The 16,646-nt window shown below is 36.7% G+C and overlaps 1 protein-coding gene across 2 annotated transcripts in view; it reads right to left on the bottom strand.

Annotated features, from left to right (window-relative positions):
* LOC113120935 (GDP-mannose 4,6 dehydratase) overlaps positions 1 to 16,646 on the bottom strand; it is a 64,853-nt gene that overhangs the window by 18,603 nt on the left and 29,604 nt on the right. The window lies entirely within an intron of this gene.

Genomic DNA, 16,646 nt, shown 5'->3' with positions numbered 1-16,646 from the left:
TAAGGAAGAGAGGACAAAAGCCTCGTCAGTGTTTTGCGCTTGGCCCGAGGTGCTGGCAGCGGTGGAGGTATGTACAGAATGTGCTGTTTTGATAACTGTTAAAGATCAGCACTGCCTGAACCTCGGATACCTGTTTGTTTAATTCGGCTTTAATATCTGCAGCGCTTCTATACTAGATCTGATTTCATTTGAGGAGGATGGGTGGAGTTATTCACCCGATCTGGGATGGTTTAACCTCTTGTCAGTCTATTTCAAATATACAGCTTAAACCCTAATTAAAACCTTATTAGCCTGGGAAAAGACATTGTATGGCTGCTGCTCTGGACTCCTGCGGACTCCAATGAAATCGGAGAACTAAAAAGAATCAAAACAAACCGTAAGAAAGAGCTCTTCTCTGGAGGTGTTTTCGCTAAATATGCGGACAATTCCCAGGGTCACGCAGACCACCTCTGAGATCATCATGTGTGTATTAAAAAGTGTTTAGGAGTGAAAGTGAGTCATCAGGGAAATGTGTGGTGTGTTTATGTGAGCGTAGCGGCTTAGTGTGTGTGTGTGTGTGTGTGTGTGTGTGTGTGTGTGTGTGTGTGTGTGGACCACAAGGAACATATTTCACTCTAATTTTGTCAGATTCTGCATTTTTAAAAAGTCTTCAAAAATGATGACAGATAATAATGAAACATGCATGTGTGTGTGGGTTTGATGGCATCTGGCCACTTAAACAAAATGGACATTATCAAATAGAATCGGCTGTTAACCATTACTACAGATAATCATCTGTGTCAAACACACCGTTTTACAAAACACCTCAAGGTTATCCCTCAAAATGTGTGTTTGTGCGTGTGTGTGCGAGTGATGAGAATAAACTAGAAAAAAAGAAGATTGCACTGATATAGAAATCTTCAGATCCAAATGATTATTTCTTTTTATATTAAAAGGTCAAAAACAAAAAGAATGGCCAATATTTATTTTGCCATTCAGATGCCATAAAATTGCGCTTCAAAATAAAATTAGCAATTAAAACCTTATAATTTTTGTTGTTTAGGGGAAATATGTAAATGGAAAAAAAATAAGGCGATGACAATGATAATAAAATTGTGATAACAGTTAATTACTATTTATATTGGAAACCAATATATTGTGTGTCCTTAATGAATACCCATTTGTGAGAATGTGAATGTATGTGAACTATGAGGTTGTGTGTCAGGAATGCTGGGTAAAATTTGACCCTCCACTTTTATATCGCTGTTGGTCATGGAAAGCTGGGATTCAGTTATTTTATATTCCCTGCGTGCGCATATGTGGATGTGTATCTCAGAAGCTCATGTATGCCTAATAAAATACAATATTCAATTTTCTTTTAGATCGCAATGTAAAAGAAATGATTTTATCATCGCTTTCATTGAAAACATGTCTAAAGTCAACCGGTAATACCACAAGGCACGTGTTTATTTAAAAAAGGCTGCCAAAAAGGTACGAACTACATGAACCTTCCAGCTTTGGTTTGAAACTCTGATTTAAGAATTTTCAGAAAATAGTTGTTAATGCTCAACAACCATTAAAATTCCTAAAGAGAGGAAGTTTGGTCACAGCGCTGAAAGTCTGTTGCCGAAATGTTCTGACATTGTGGAGCTATTTAAACTCACATTCCTGCAAAGGAAATACCACATCTACCAACACAAACACACACACACACACAAACCCACCACTCTCTATTCACTTAGTGAGACATAAACAAACACAAACACTGAAATACCCAACCTCATGAATGTGCAGCGACATACATGTGCGCACAAGAACGCACAGACTTCAGTTAGAAATATATGAAGTTATAATGCAATACATTTTTTTCATATTGGATTTGAAGGCCCTGAAATCAGAATCATGTGTTGCAATTTCAGCCAGACAGACTGTGATATGTTCAACCTGCAGGGAGGTGTGTGTGAGTCAGACAGTGTGTGTGTGTGTGAAGGGTAGGGGGAGAAATACCAGACTGTACGCATAGCAGAGGCTATAGATCACGAGCGTGATGGTGTGTGTGATTCTTCAACACCTGTACTGCATAAATTCTGAGCTACGGCAGTAGTACAACACAATTCTAATAACATAGAGTGAGAGTCAGCTACTGTAAAGACTATAACAAGACCCAGCTGTGTGTGTGTGTGTGTGTGGAGAGCGCGCTCAAGCTTCCTGCACACCCCACATGGTTTGTGTGATCAGGTTTTGATTGTGTTTGGCTGCACGAGCCTGAAATGAGGCAAATGACTTTTTGATTAAATACTGCAAAGAAAAAAAGGCCACAGAACATAATGAACAGAGCAGTTATGGAGAAACTAATGATAACAAACATGCAATAAATCCACAAAAGATATGGATTCTCTGCAATAAAAAAATATAATATAAATAATTTTGGCAATTAAATAAAACATCTGCAAATTTTCTGGTAAATGATGACGAGACAAAGGGGAGAGTGGGGTAAGATGTGTCAAAGGCTATCCACCTCTTAATCTGGTAAATTGTGTATATTTTGTGTCAAGTGATTACTTAAAAAGTGGCCATCAAATACAGCTGCCTGTGATTAATAAAACTGCATTTGCAAAGTAAATATTTTCTATGGCAAGTAAAAATAATTTTCTGTCAATGCAAATGTAATCAGGTCTAAAAATATATATTATGCATGTTGAAAATGTATAAATCATTTAAAGGTAATCCACGAAATAATAACCTCCCCAAATAAAAAACTTTTGCAGCGGGTCAAGCAATGGTTATACAGAGCTTAAACTCCAAATGCAGAAAATACTATTAAAAATACTTGAACTAATAACAAACATTGTAACAAACTGATAAAGAAATGTTTCACTACATTGAAATTCTAAATATGAAAACTTCTACCTGGTTGGTTTATAAAAATATGAATTAACTGCAAGCTAAATTTTGGAAAGGTGATTATGATTTAAAAAAAAAAATTGAATTGTCTTTATCTTCATATTTATCCTATGAAAAAACAGTGCTTACCCCTCACAGGGGGCAGGTTGTGTGACTTGACTTTAGAGAAATTATATGGCCCTTTGTTATAAGCTTTCTTCAAATTTCATGTTGAAAGCAGACATCCTGAACTTTAATTAGCTATGCAAGTTTTGCCTCTTCCTTCTTGCCTAGAGAACAGCTTAAGTGAAATGTGGCTTAGCTTACCCCACTCCCCCATAGCTCATATATATATACACACACACACACACAGATATCGAGATAACACATTCACACAAACACTCACACTCTTGTTCTAAATGACCTCTCCTCCTTCTAAAAGCCAGCACTTCCTGTAGAGACAGGAAGCACTCACTCAGTCAAGCAGCCAGTCTCTACTGATTTCCTGAGATTTAAACAGAGGAACCATTCAGGCCATTTACACAAATGTTAGCATTCTCTCACTGCCTCGCTCCCTCTCGATCACACACTTTTACACAATAATGAAGTGTACTGGCGTGACTACACTCCTGTCAAACTGTGATTGAATAACTACTTTATCTTCCTCTAGAAGAGGGACATATTAGTCAACATCCCAAAAAACCCACAGAAAAACAACATTCTACTTCCCTCATGTCATATCTGATCATGTCCAGATTATGTATGTGCATGAGAGTATTCATATCGCATGAACCTAATTTTTGGCAGTTCAAATATAATATGATATGATATTAAATCAATATGGCAAAGGATTATGAGAGAGAAATACAGAGTGTGGTGGACTGTAAAGCTACAAACTATGAAAATGTTTAATTGTGTAATAAAATAGGGGTTCTTTAACCTGCTCTGTGGGTGAATTTACAAGTAATCGAGGACCCTGCCACCCACCCAAGCGCACACCCACATCCCAACACCCACCGGGCAGGTTTAATGGGCAGAGCAGTGTTTGACCTTTCACCCCTAAATCCTAAAGCAGAAACTTTGACCATTAAACAGTCCCTCCAAGCCTATTATCCAATCAAATGCATCAGCGCGCACATCTGGATACTGCATGAGTGTGTGTGTGTGTAACGTAAGAGTGCAGAGATGATTAATGCGGGGGGTGCATGGCAGACTGCAGTGTCATTAAGATGTTTAAATGTGACATGAAATAGTACTCTAGTTTCACTGGCTCCACCAGACCCTTCAAACTACTGTGCATCATGGCCAGTGTGTGTGTGTGTGTGTGTGTGTCTGTGGATGAACTGCTTTTCATTCAATGTCTGTGTGTGCGTGCACACATGCGCACTTCTAAAAAAATAAATAAATAAATAAATTGTATGATATTATACAAAGATCAAAAAACTAAAACAAACAAACAGACAGCCAGAGCAGGGTGACTGATTACATGTTATCTGGATTATGTAATCAGATTCCAAAAAGTACTTGTAATTACAGTATTAAGATTTTATAATGCTCACAATCAGATAACGGTTACTTTAAGGATTACGTGATTACATATTATTTACACAATGGCAATGAATTATTTAAATTCTTTATTATTTATTCTGCCTAATTCTTCTTTTAAATTTTCCTCTCTAAAAATCCCGCTGTGTGTCATACCATTAAGAATAAACCGTGTTCACAAATTCTGAAATTACAATATACAAACCAAGCTTCTGAATTTAGGGGAAAACACCCCTTATATAATTAGACCATGTATGAAACAAACAGCTGTTCTCTAAGGAAGTTAATATTTCAATAAGAAGGGTTTAATTAATTGATGTCACATTTTTATAATTGAATCATAAGCTTTTTATCAATTTAAACACTGCAGTTCCTACTGCAGTTTTTGATGTACATTTTTTTTAAATATATATCATGCTACATTTAAATGGTAAACAAAAAAAAGTAATTTCAAAAGTAGTCAGAATAGATTACCTAAAATAAGTAACCTGATTACGTAACTAACTACATTTTTCATTATGTAATCTGTAATTTGTAAGTAATCTACTCATCTGAATAGATCGATAGATAGAGAGAATTACATGAATAAATGAATCGAGAGACAGACAGACAAATGTCTAGAGAGATAAGACAGATAGATGGATAAACAGATAGAACTACAAGGACAAATTGATCGAGAGAACAGAAACAGCTAGGAAGGCAAATGAATAGAGAGATACACATACAGACACAGACAGATAGAATCAGAAGGACAGAGAGAAAGCTATACAAATAATATAGATGGACAGACAGACAGACAGATGTGCAGAAGTAAATGTGTGTGCATGGATTGAACGTGGAGGTTCAGGGGTCTGCGTGGAGCTCAGAGTGGGTCCTGTTTCTCCCTGGGTAGGGCCATATTTGTTATTTCTATTATTTAAGACATATGTAAAAGGCAAGAGACAAACAGTGGTGCACCTGTGAAATGTGGCCCCAGGGAAACGCATGGCTCTTCAACTATTTCCTGGCCCTAAGGGAGGGGCAAAGCAGAACCAGATGAGGAGGTGACTGGATCGGCCAGGTCAGATGGGGTTGGATAAGGACATACGTGTATGAATGCGTGTTTGTGTGCATGCACATATAGTAAGGCTGTCATGTTCACTTCCCAAGCATCTCCACGAGGACTATTGAACTCAGACGTGCAACAAACTCCTAACAATCTACATGCATGCACAAAAGTGACGAAAGATGATGGGGTCCTGAAAGCATCATTTAAAACATGTCAGTTAAGAGTGTGAGATGCTCCATTAGATACAGCGGGTGAGAAGGTAAGAAAACTCATTAAGTCACTTATCACCTCCTTACATACACACACGGGCACTCAAAGGATGGCCAGTTAGCCTGTGATCACCGAAGAGATGCTTTTGAATTCTCAAGGCGGGCACACTGACAGACAGACAGCAGAGAAATGATATTACCCACATGTCTAAATACATTTGCGCACAAACACATTTACACACACGAACGCAAATACACACACAGCATGCCGAGGCTCCACAAGTCTCCCTCCTCCTACATGACACTGTGGTTTGATGACCGTCAGATTTCGGGATAAATAGCTAACATGGTCACGTATTGCTATGGAAACTCTATTCTTTGCTAAAGCCAGCGGCTGTCATCACAAAGATTACCACAGCTGACTGATGACCCAACAGCAGACTGTGTAAATGTGGACAGCACATACACACTCTCAAAGGAGAAAGCTGAGCTCTCCTGTTTCGTGAGTGTGGGCTGATCGACAGGAGCTACTACAGGAATTATTACATACTACATTTATTCACCAGATTATACAAATTACACACCTGCACACAGCTCTGGGTAACACACACACGTTGTTTTGGTATTTCTTTAGTCATCATATCATATCATATCATATCATATCATATCATATATCATATGCCATTGCTGCATTTAATTTGATTAATAAAACACAGTAATAATATGTAATATTCTGAAATATTTTTACAATTTAGAACAACCTTTTTTACTATTTTCATATATGTTCAAATGTAATTTATTGATGTGACGACAGCTTAATATTCAGCAGCTATTATAGTCTTCAGTGTCACATGATCCCACAGACTTTCTAATATGTTGATTTGGTGCTAATTTCAATTTTGAAAAACAGTTGTGCTGCCTAATTATTTTTGTGGAGCCTTGATACAGTTTTCTTCAATATAATATGATACTAATCAAGATACTAATACAAGATACTTCAAGATACTATATTAGAAAGTTCAAAGGAACAGGATTTATTTGAAAAAGAAAAAAAATGCAACATCATATGCCTTTACTGTACTTTTTAAAAAGTTTAATGCATCCTTTCAGACTTAAAATAATATTATTAGTAGTAGGGCTGGGCGATATGGAGCAAAAAATATATCTCGATATATTTTGCTATATCTCGATATGCGATATATATCTCGATATCTTTACAGGAAAAATAACCCCCCTAAAACTACTGCAAAAACAAATATGCCAAATATTACATGTTTAGGGCCCTATGAAACGTTTTATTTTTTTTCTTCACCATATGCTTTATTGTTACCTAATTCTGTGTTTTAGCATGTGTAATTATTTAAATGCATAAAAACAACTTAATTAGTTTAAAAAAATCTTAAAATAGCCTTATGTGAAATTTTTTCCCTTCAGAAATTCTGTGTATTTACATTTTTCTGGTTGTCAAATGAAGGCATAAAACATTTATTTAATTTATCTTTTAATTATTTAAAATTAAGCAAACTTTATTTTTTGGTAAACAAAGGGGATTTACTATTAAAAATAAAACATGGAAGAAATGTTGTGTGATTATTCCTTAAAAAAATATGTTCATTTCATTTTAATAATAGTAGTAGTGGGCTATGTACATTCTGCTGAACAATATTAAAATATTTCTGCCAAATACTTTTATTTTGACGGGTTTACCTTTACAGTTCTGTGTATGTAATACTACAGTCTATGATGTGATATGAGCTAATTTTACTCAAATCAAATGGTCAGATGCTCATGAAGTGACTCTCGTTCAGTTCTGGAGATGTTCCTCATGTGTTCACATCTTTATCAGTGAGAGGAAAGACGCTGAAATCAGCGCGAACATCACGCGCTTCCGTGTGTTTAATGAATGAAGACGCGCTTCTGCTCCATTCGTTAACACAGACACGCAGAACATGCAGGATTCATATTTAAATAGACTTTTCTGGGTTAATATTTGCAGATATTAGTCTATATTGCGATTTGATTTAAGTGCATGACCTACTTTTGATAATTCATTCAAAATTTAACCAATTCCGTGACATTCCGCGTTTAACTGTAAATACCGTTTTTATGACTGGATTCCGTCCGCGTTTTCTGCATCGCGGAAATCATTGGGCCCTACGTTAGACATCTGCCTTCTGTTCGTCCTACGCCTTAAAACCAAAGTATCTCCATATAATGGAGCCAGTTTTCCTTTTGTTTTTAGACTTTGTTTTTTAGACTAGTTCTATACACGCGAAGGGAGTGGGGACAAAAGCAAGGAGGCGGGGGCGAGCGAGCGGGGGCGAGGAAAGCACAGAGAAGGCAAAGAAGCAAAGTGGCGGAATCAGAATTAAATATAAACAACATATCGATATATACGATATGTCAAAATCCATATCGTGTTTAAAAAATATCTCGATATATTTTAAATATCGAGATATCGCCCACCCCTAATTAGTAGTATTATATATATTTTTTTTTAAACTTGCGGACAAAACTTTTGAATGGTAGACTATATAACACATTGTTTATAAAGAAAATAGTATTCATAAATACTACTTTATAAACTAATTACATATACTATTTAAAAAGTAGTATGTAGTATATGCTTCATATACGCAGTAAGCAGTGCACTTATCCTCCTTTCTCAACAGAGGACAGGTCATCAGCTCAGCACACACACACACAAACACACACACTATGTTCCTTCAGTGTTTCTGAAATGATGCGTTACAGTGGTACACTGTTCTCTGCATACAGATGCCATTTGGCAAACGGTCTCTTTCTCTTGACCACAGACACACACAGGATCTCTCTTCTGTGTCACTTCTTCCCCAGTCTTTTTAAAGCATAACTCAGAAAGAGTGACTTAGAGTGTGTGTGTGTCCATGTGACATATGCTGCCCTAACAACCGTTGTTTTTACTGGCAAACCCCAACATTACAAAAGAAAAGTGCCTGTGTGCGCTAATAATTTTCCACCTAATAATGTACTGCATAAATGGTCTTTCCTGCTTATTAATAATACATGACAGATATAAAAAAAAGCGTGTGCGCACGTGTGACTCTGGATAAATAAATCATAAAACAGGTGTGACAGATAGAGAAACATCTGTCAACTTTACTGGACAGAACCGAAGACAGAAGCATAAAAAAGAGAGAGAGAGAGAGACAGAGAGCAAATATGAATTATTTATGAGTGGAATAACGTGACAGATGTGGGATCTTTTCATTTCCAGTAAGTAAATGCAACTCACAAACACACACATTTACACACCAGAACTTTGCATCACTTCAAACGGTGCGGTCTGGACTTCCTCTCACGCTCTAATGGACAAACAAGGTCTGTCTTGAGTCTCGAGTCTGAAGTCTCACACACAAACACACACTCACACCTGCACTGCTGTGGCACTCGATTTCTTTAAACACGTTTCAAGTAACTTTTTTGTCATTATAATGTAGAATTAATTCCCTTGACAATGATACAGGCACACATTATGAAAATGACTGTCATCGGCGCTAACCAAAACCCCAAGAACAAATATGAAGTAATTATTTTAAAACTCATGTAGACTTAACAGATGTCATGCCAAACCATTGTCTTTCTTTTCATCCAATGAAGGTCAATGGGGTCAAAACATGAGCATTTAGACCCCACTAACTTTCATTGTGCAGGCAGAAAACAAAATGTCTTCTTTTCTGTTCCATAGAAGAGCAAGGGTTTGAAAACAACGACAGAATTTAAGTTTTGGTTCAAACAGTCCTTTAACTGTAGTCACAGCAGTGTGTATTATTACAATCTGCCGTCAGAGCCCAACTGTAGTACTCTGTTTAACAGCGAACACAAAGCAAACACACAGAAACTTTAACACAGCTTTTTTGTGAGGATTAACGTTGCGGTAATGTTGTGTTACGGTTCTACCCGGCCGTGTGGAAAACTGGTGTGCTAACTTTGAGGAAAGTGGGAAAATGTGGGCTGTTGCAAACCATGGTACACAGTCATGAATGGCCTAACACACACGCACACACACACACAACCCTCGTTACTTTCTGTGGTGAGTCAACAGAGGGTTAGATTTACTTATTTGGTCTCAATGTTGCAAAAGACAAAAACTCGGGTGCTTAATATAGAAGCTGTCAGGGGAAATATGTGACTCTGCTGAATGATGGAGTGTGAATAAATATGCATGTGTGTGTGTGTGTGTGTACGTGTGTGAGTGTCTCCACTGTAATGACAGACTTCGGCTGCTGACTACGCAAGAGAAGAATGAAATGGACAGAAAATGGAGCGACATAGGAGGTCTGTAACTCAGTGAGAAAAGACAAGGTGAGAGGTGACGGAGGGGTCAGCCAGGTCTGGGTTGGAGATCGTGTGGGTGTGACTCCACACTAAGAGAAAACAGACGTTAGCTGAGGGAGCCTGATATTACATATACAGCATTATGGACGTGGCGAGTCTTCATATCTATTCCAGAGAATGAGCAGACTGCAGACCATTCGACTGGATACGTCCCTGGAGCCATTAAATCCAAAGGAAACTGTGCGTGTGTGCAAAAGTAGAAAGAGAGACGCAAGGTTTGTTTCAAAACCTAGTGAGCTGTCTCTCTGCCCACCGCCTACGTAGGCAGCGTTCTAACTGTAATGGAACCTCAGAAATGACCGATTTGGAACACTCTACATAGGCAGAAGGGCAGTACACAAATAGCACTCTGCACAGGACACGGTAATTAAGAGTATGACGTTAGCATGTTGCTAAACTAATTATGAAGTAGATAAGCTTAATGATAAACAACTAAAACAAATAATGCATTTTAAATTTCACTTACATTTGACAATTTTATTGTATAGAATTCTGGGGTCACTAAGATAGAAAAGATTTTTTTTATTTTACTTTTTTTATTTCAAATAAATGTTATTCTGTTACATTTTCTATTCAAATAATCCTAAAAAATAACGCATTACGGTTTCCAGAAACATATTAAGCACTAATCCAAACAACTCCAGTCCATCTATTAACATACTGAAAAGAAACTGTTTTTAACCGTGCATGTGAAATGTTTCTTTAGAAGGAAAATCTGCATATTAGAATGATTTCTGAAGCATCACGTGACACTGAAAGACTGGAGTTATGGCTGCTGAAAATTCAGCTTTGCCAACACAGGAATAAATAACATTTTAAAATAAACTCAAATGTATTTTTGATCAAATAAAATGCAGCCTTGGTGAACATAAAAGACAAAAAAAAAACCATTTAATATTAAAAATGACTTTAATATTTCCATTTATGTTTTAACTGAACTTGTCACATTGCATTCTGAGATTACTGATATTCTAATGTGAAGAATCAGTCAAGATGTCAATGACAACATCTTGACAATATTCTAATGTCAAGAATCAATGTTTTTCACGTTAATATTTATGGGGAAAAAAGTATTACAGTAAAAGTATTTTATTAAAATAAATCATATATCAGAATTTTGAAATACTAACAATTACACAGAGTATTTTTCATGGCCTCGTTCTCGTGATATAATAGCCATCCCTGTTGATTCCTGCCCCTAAATGCCTCAGAATTAAAACAAAAATCAGTGTTTTAGGATGAATCACGTTTAAGAAACCAACCATTTGTAACAGGCTTCGAGTTGGGAACATGCCTAAGATGTCTTCAAATACTGCTTCTGTAGTCAGCTCACTAGGTTTTGGAACAAAGCCACTAAAAAGATAAAAACACCCTGACAGACTGAATGTATATGAGCAACAGAAAGCTTCTTAACTCGCTGAGACTGAATTGGCATGTTCATTTTCTGCACTGCGCTGCCAAAACACAGGCATGATAACAGAACAATGTGATAAAATTCATCTCTTTCATCCACTTTCTAAGATTCTCCTCCACTCAATAATTCTTTTCCTCCCTTTCTTATCTCCCCTCGCCCTCTCCCTCTCTCCCTCATATCTTCAGCTCTGTGAGAGGCTGAAAGTTGAGGATTCTGGTTACAGAGGGCATGTGAAGAGACGGGAGAAAAAAAGGGAGAGAACGAAATGAGAGCATCTGCTTTCATCCTCAACACAGCGGGGAAGAGCTCAGCCATGTCAATCACACAGACAGCCAGCTGCCACACACACACACACACACACACACACACGTCTTACAGTGGAATAAACCCACATTCATCATCACAAAGCCATGTCTCACACACATCGAGGAGTCTAATAGTTGCTCACAGACACGTATGACCTTGTCTCAGCACAGAGAGCTTTACACAAGTTCAGGAATGCCCCGTGTTAAATGCTCTGCTAAATCAACCTTAAAATCAGCCCTTTCCCTAGATCACCTTACATCTTGTGTATGTGTGTAAGTGTATCTGTGTGTTAGCAGGTTTTAAAGATTGTAGTTCTCCATGAAAATAGGGATTCAACGTGCACACACACACACACAGGCATACTCATACTTGCATTTGTGGTTTACGGGGACTCTCCATAGGTGCAGTGTTTTTTATACTGTACAAACTGTATTTTTTATACTTTGTTTTTTAAGCCTTTTGTTTTACAGGGACAGAGGAAGTTTCCGCATAAACCATGTTTACATTGTAGTACGCATGTCATTATACACATTTGTGTCTTCATAAACCATATATACCAGTACACACACACACACACACACACACACACACACCAACATTAAGGTGGTCTCAGCTTGCAGCTGTGTTTATTTATTCTACTGGATGCTGGCCACTGGAGTTTAAGGCCCCCAACTCCTACCCCCACCCAAAAAAAAAGAACCCACACACACACAAAACCAGCCACTTCATACCAAACACCCCTCAAGAGCACCAAATCCCACCAACCGCCTATCACAAAACATACCCGACTCACACAGACATTAGAGCATTTACTACTGGACTTTGGCTTTACTAAGAAAAAATATATAGTAATTATTATTATTTTTTTTTAAATGATAATAAATCATATAAAAAAAGTATTACTAATTATATATTTTCAACATTATTACAGTACAACTGTTGCTGATATGTTTCTTTTAACTACACTTTCATAGTCAGTCTATTTTGAGTCAGACATTATAACTTTTTATAATAACCGATCAATCGGTCAACAAGCAAGTCATTAGCTAAGATTGATTCAGTCAGTAAGCAAACTCAATTCAATCAAGATTTAGACAGAGGATAATGGAATTAAACATTTTTTATGACTTATGTATATATATATATATAGATAGATAGATAGATAGATAGATAGACACACATTTATTTATTTATATATTATGCATCTATTTCTAAAAAAGGCTGCATTTATTTAAATAAAACATAATATCATAAAAAATATTATAATATATTACAATTTATTACTATGATGCAAAAGTTGATTAATTAATAAGAGGCAGTTCAAAACAACAGCATTTTTTTTTAAATAGAAATGTAGTAATATTATTACATTTGCAAGTATGATGCAAGTGTGTGTTTGTGTGGCCCAGGAAAACCTTTACATTGTGAGGACCAAATGTTACAATTTTTGGGTCCTAATAATGAGAATAATGGATTTGAAATCACACTAAATTATTATTATTTTTTCTTTTTTAATATAAAAATGTATAATGATTTTGTTAGGTTTATGGGAAGGGTTAGGTGACAGAATTTAGTTTGTACAAATATTTTTATGGAAAGTCCCCATAACACATTAAAACCCAAAGACTGTGTGTGTGTGTGTGTGTGTGTGTGTGTGTGTGTGCTACAACACGAGAAACTCCTATTGGTCAAAAAGTTCCAGCTGGTTTCCCAGTCTCCTATGAAAACAATCTTATTGGAAAATCCGATGCAGTCTTCACACAGAGCATTACGGCCATGAAATAAGAGTCTCTCGCAGTGACGGGTCACTGCAGGTACAGTTGGTCACAGAGCTAATGAGTGATATGATTGGCCGTCAGGTTCTCATAAAGACCAGCATGATTAATCTCCAAGCTCTCGTTAGTACGCGATTGGTCGGTGGTGCGGATGGATGCATGAGGTGAGAACGAGGACAAAAATCATTTTGTTGCTGGAGAAACAAAGCGATCTGAGGTGAAATCATCTAAACATAACAAAAACATCACCAACCTCTAAGACCCCGTTGAGAGTTTCGCGCTATCAGCTCAGCCTGTGTGTTTTCACAGGAATCTTTGAACTTCACTTCATTTGCGCCCTGATTTTATGTATGTTTTTAGTGGAGGCCTGAAGTCTGAATTTCATAAAACTATAAAGCTTCAAGCTTCAAACAGCTTATTAAGTCATACAAACAGTGAACCAATTAAATCTGTGCGCGGGTTCAAGAGTTTACACAAACATACAGTGTTGATCTCCCACTGCTTCGACCACATGGAGTCCTATCTGTGCGCTTCTAAATAAAAAGCACAGACATGCACAGAAAAAAAGATCTCACATAAACTACCGTTCAAAAGTTTGAGCTGTTATTAATGTTTATGATAAAAGTCTTTTATGCTTAGCAAGGCTGCATTTATTTGATCAAAAATACAGAATAAAGAGTAATACTCTGAAATATTATTACAATTTAAATGAGCTGTCCTCTTAATTTAATGTATATTAAAAATATATATATATATATTTATTCCTGTGAATAGAATTTTTAGCAGTCATTAGTCTTCAGTGTCATGATCCTTTAGAAAGCATGAAAATATTATTATTTGGAGCGTAATTATTTATTATGATAAAAACAGCTGTGCTACTAAATTTTTTTTTTTTTCAGGATCAAGTTCAAAAGAACATGAAACATGAAAACAATTTAAATGTCTTTAACTGTAACTTTGGTCGATTTAATGCATTACTGCTAAATAGTACTGCATAGACGAGTTCAAATGCTATACAAGTTAAAAACAATAATAGTGACTGATGGCACTTGACTTGTTAAAAAACACATCTACATGGTGTACTGCAACAAACTCACTCTTTCAAACATGACTCTCACTAAAGATTTCACAAAGACTGGAATAGCGTGAGGAAGAATCGTGGAGTTGAGGCCTTCAAGAGGTGCAGGACGGAAATCAACAGTGCGAACAAAAGATGACTGACACACTGTCTGTATGGAAAAATCTAAACCTATGGATCAGACAGAGGATTTTTACATTTTTGTACTTTGCCTGAAGGTAAAATACACGGCGTAGAATCCATGGACTGTTTCTATAGCTAACCGCGCTGATCTACTCCATCTCCACACACACGCACAACTCTCACAAATATACACACGCTCACAGCTTTGGTCCCATTTCCCGAAATCTGCCCCAGTCCTGAGCCACATAAACCTGGCTGCATGATTCAGCCGCCTGGAATACCAGCGTTCCCACAGGAAACCTGGAGCAGCTCACACATGCATGCACACACACACAAACCTAAACCACTCTGGCAAAAATCTAAAGGAACACAGGTCTCTCTAATCCAGGATAAACACGACAGCACGGCTGTGCACTCAGAGGGTAATTACAAGCAAATTGAAAAGAAAGTGCAAGGTCAAAATACACATATTACATATGGCAGACCAAACTGAATATATAGTTATAAATAGTTCTCGTAATAGTTGTAACATAGAATTTTACACTCAGTCAAACTGATGAACAAACTTGTTTCTAGATTTCATTTAAACAGTAGACATGATTTTATCAAATTTTGTAAGATATATACAAAATTCCTTGACAGCTGTGCAAATCAAAGTCTCCAAAACTCTCAGAGCTTACATTTTGAAATGTGTTTGAAAGACGACACTTTGGCTCACAAACAAAAACAAAAAAAAAACGTAAGAGTAAACCCTGTAATATTTATAATTGTGAACTATTATTACAACTTAAAATAACTGGTTTTGAATTCAATATATATATTTTAAATATAATTTATTCCTGCCATGGCAAAGCTGAACCTTCTGTGTTACATGATCCTTCAGAAACCATGATAATATGATTGAGAAACATTTATTTTCATAATCTAATACCAATTAAAGGGTTACTCCACCCCAAAATGAAAATTGTTATTAAATCACTTACCCCCATGTCATTCCCCCATGATATTTTGGATGAAAACCTGGAGGCTTGAGACTGTCCTATAGACTGGCAAGAAAATAAGTGACTGCCATCAGACGTGCAATCTGGGTTATATGTTGTGACGGGAACACGTTTTGTAATCGAAAAAATGTATGCCCTTCAGTGTCCTCCGCACCACAAGGATGTGCTGTTTCTATGTGTATTTACCTTTGATTTGAAATAAAACAGCGCATCCTTGTGGCACGGAGGACACAGAAGAGTATACGCAGCACTGTGATATGGAGTGACACAGAGGAGACAGTTGACAAAGGAATTATCGAATAAAGTCGTCATTTTTGTTTTCTTCGCTTACAAGAAGTGGCAGATGGAGTATTCTGACGATGACTTTTCAAACATTTTATGGACCTTGACACTTGAAGTGTTTTACTTGACACTCCAGGTTTTCATCCAAAATATCTTAAATTGTGTTCTGAAGACAAACTAAGCTTTTATGGGTTTGGAACGACATGGGGGTAAATGATTAACAACAAAATTTTCATTTTAGAGTAGAGTACCCCTTTAAGTTGCTTTGGGATCCTTGTTGGGCTTGATTTAATAGGTAAAACTAATTTTAGATGGCAACAGCATAAACAGACAGCAATAGCAAAAGTATAGTTGCAAACTGCAACTCCACTAAAGGAGAAATAATAATTTGTCAATAGGATGCTGATGATTTCATGCACTGTTGCTCTCATTCTGGGAATTCAGTTTATCAGGAACTTTGGGATCTTCATCATAGCCAGCTGGCTGACATGTTGACATGTTTATGGAGCAACAACATGTGACCAATGGATCCCTTTCTTAAAGAAAAAAATAGTAACAGAAGACACCGAAATTGATGTTCACTTTGTATCTGTCATTACCACAAAAAGAAATGCTTGCAAAAACTA

Source organism: Carassius auratus, chromosome 20, assembly GCF_003368295.1.
Source record: "Carassius auratus strain Wakin chromosome 20, ASM336829v1, whole genome shotgun sequence".
NCBI classification, from domain to species: Eukaryota; Metazoa; Chordata; class Actinopteri; order Cypriniformes; family Cyprinidae; genus Carassius; species Carassius auratus.
The sequence above is the reverse complement of the archived record's forward strand: the minus strand, read 5'-3'. Positions and strand labels throughout refer to the sequence as shown.